The sequence below is a fragment of the Octodon degus genome, unplaced genomic scaffold, assembly GCF_000260255.1.
Source record: "Octodon degus isolate 3935 unplaced genomic scaffold, OctDeg1.0 scaffold00191, whole genome shotgun sequence".
Lineage (NCBI taxonomy): Eukaryota > Metazoa > Chordata > Mammalia > Rodentia > Octodontidae > Octodon > Octodon degus.
In genome coordinates, this window is record NW_004524767.1 from 4,608,715 (window position 1) to 4,611,922 (window position 3,208).

The 3,208-nt window shown below is 39.9% G+C and overlaps 1 pseudogene; it reads left to right on the top strand.

Annotated features, from left to right (window-relative positions):
• The first annotated feature begins 359 nt into the window (after nt 1-359).
• Nucleotides 360-827, top strand: LOC101568372 (annotated as a pseudogene).
• The last annotated feature ends 2,381 nt before the right edge of the window (nt 828-3,208 follow it).

A 3,208-nucleotide genomic window follows, 5' to 3' on the forward strand; every position in this document is an offset into this window, starting at 1 on the left:
CATAGTGCTGCAATTGACTTGCACACAATTTATCATGTAAACTAAATAAACCTTAGAAGCCCAGAGTCCAGTACATGTCAGAGAGGACCATTTTTTTTTAATTCCCCTCAAAATGGGTTTGTGTATGTTTGCATTTCCCAGTATGAGAGGATTATTAAGAAAATATACAACATGCACATTATTAAAGTCAGTGAGCCAAATCACATTGTTGAAATCCTAAATACCAAGTAAGGAAAACTTTATCAGAGAAGCATTTATCAAGAAGGAAAAGAGACCACAACTGAAGTGATGGCAAACTTTATGCCTGCATATTGACTACTAAGGAAATTGAGCTCATCGTTGCTCATTCACGAATCTCCTCTTGGTTCAGGGCAGCCTTCAGACTTCTCTGACATCGGTGATCGTGGAGAGCGAGGAATCCCAGGAGCTGCAGCCATGACTGAGGCTGATGTAAACCCAAAGGTTTACTGAGGCCTATCCCTTCTCAGATGCGCATCTCAATAAGAAGCTACTGGACGTCGTCCAGCAGTCACGTAACTACAAGCAGCTCCGGAAACGAGCCAATGAGGCCACCAACACCTTCAACAGGGTCATCTCAGAATTCATCGTCACGGCTGCAGATGCAGAGCCCCTAGAAAGTATCCTGTGTCTCCTGCCACTCGGTGAAGAACGTGCCCTATGTGTTCCTGTGCTCTAAGCAGGCCCTGGGGCTGGCCTGTGGGGTCTCCTGGCCAGTCATTGCCTGTTCCATCACCATCAAAGAAGGCTCTCTACTGAAGCAGCAGATCCAGTCCATCCAGCAGTGTATCAAATGGCTCTTGGTCTAAGCCTCTAGTCTCTGCCTAGCTCTCCATGTGACTCCACCTCCAAAGTAATATATATTATCTGTGTTAGCCTGTAGTGTTTTCAGTAGCTTTGTTATAAAATATCGACTAAATTTGGTTTCTGGGTTTTGTATTGTTTTTGTCTTACAGAATGGTTTTTCCTCATCCTCCTCTCTGCCATCCTTTTTCTAAAAAACACCCCCCCCCAAAAAAAAAATGACAGAATGCCCAAACCAGAGAGAAACAGAGTGGTGGCATCACTTAGAGGCAGAAAGAGCCAGGAGAAACCTGAGTCAGGATGGAGCTCTGTTTGTCCTACTGTGTGTAGGGTAGGATGGGAACCAACCTTAGTCACTTGGAGCCCCTTGACTGGCACCCAGAATAGCTGCATGTGGCACCATGGCAAGGAGTTGTCTTTGCTCACCAGGGAATTCAATAACTGGGAGGCTGTGTGTGTTCTGTGAGGTTACCTTAAGTACCTCTGGGTGCTTTTGACAGCATAATGTGTTCACGCCCTCGCCTGGCCCCTGCCCTAGCCCAAGGGGTGCAGAACAGTGCACCTTATAGGGATGCATGGAGAACTCCAAGCGCAGCCCCAGGGAGTGGGCCAGGAAGCCAGATGACCTGGGCTCAGCCAGGTGGGTTGAGCCCACACACTCTCTAGGCAAGACTTATGCTGCCAAGCTGTCTCCCCAACCCCTCCAACCTCTTACACTGGGATTTCTCTGAGGGCAAGTTATGATGGAGGGCCTGATAGCTTGAGAAGTTTTCTTCTAAGGTCTAAATAACAGGAGGGGCACAGGCAGTTGGGTTGCTTGATGTTGGAGTGGAGGGTGTGGGAGTATCATAGAGACTGGGCTGGAAGCCAGGGAACAACCAGAAAGTTTCCTTGTTGGATGAGGACTTACTGCCTCAGTGGCTGCTGGCACCAGCTCGGGATGCCCATGCCCATATCCTGCCACAGTATGGGTCAAGTGTACTCTTTACCATGCAAGGAGTCCTAATGTGTCATTCACTCTTATCCTAATAAATCTCTCCATAGTACAATTAAACAAACAAACAAAAAACAACAAATCTCTTCTTTATATTAGTTTTTAAAAACTTCTATCCTGACATTGTAAAATTCAATTTAAAGTATGTGATAGAGTGATATGCCAATCTGAGAAATTACAAATAGAAAATTAAAAAAATATAAGCCACATATAAGTAGTTGTACTTTTAATCAAAACTCAACTCAAATTCCAATAACTTTTTATTGTGAAAATTCATAGCCTCAACTTAAAATTTATAGGGAAATTAAGATGCCTGAAAACTAGCAAGTGTTGCATAAAAATATAAATAAATAAAAAGATTTGTCTAGTATGGCTGAAGCCATGAATCCAATCTTCAGGGCCTGCCTCATAAAAAGAGAACAAGCATACTGGACTCACCTTATTAGAAATCAGGAATTTTTAAAGCTGGTAATGTTTGAAAGTATTGCTAAAATCATGGGCAACAGGCCAATGGAAACAATATAGAGCTCAGAAATGGGTTTCTGAATACCATGGGTTTGATTTATGATAGATGAGTAGGGGAGAACAGTCTTTTAAATAAATGATTGGACAGTATTCAAAGTGCACCTTAAGTTTGAGATAGATCTAAATAACAGAAGATAAACAATGTTTTGTGCATAAAAATAATTTTACTGAAGAAGTGAAATATCTGAGAATACATTACAGAAATATAATACATTGTATATCAGAACACAATACAGGAATACAATATGTTGTATATTAGAATACAATAAAGGTAGAGAAGGAAAAGTACATATATTTTCCATAAAGTTCTAAAACGGAGAACAGAGTGGAAGAGGTTGTATCCAGAATATGTAACCAATCTAACACATGAATTCAATAAATACAAAGATCTTCTCTAAAGCAATTACAATCCAACAAAAATACAGGTAAGATATTCTAACAGTCACTTCACTGTAGAGAGCATTCTCATGGTTAATGGCCAAATTAGATTCTTTCTTAGAACTTAGTTATTTATCATGCTAATGCATACCTCAGGTCTCTGAGAATCTTAATTTGTTTTCCAACTTGTTTTTTTCTTTTCTGTGTGTCTTTTAGATCAGATAATCTCTATTGTCTATCATCAAGTTTACTATAAATTTTCAGTAGTCAGGTATTATCATCCAGCTACTTTTTAAAATTTTAGTTTTTAAAAATTCCTGTTTTAAATTTTTCAACTTATGTATTTTTTACTTCTCAGCTTAAGATTTCTATCTATTCATTCATCATGCTCATTAATCAATTTGAATTCATGATTTTTGTTAATTGGCCAAACAGACATCTGCTCATGACCAAGGTTAAGGAATAAGGACTAGATAATGCTTTCAAAAA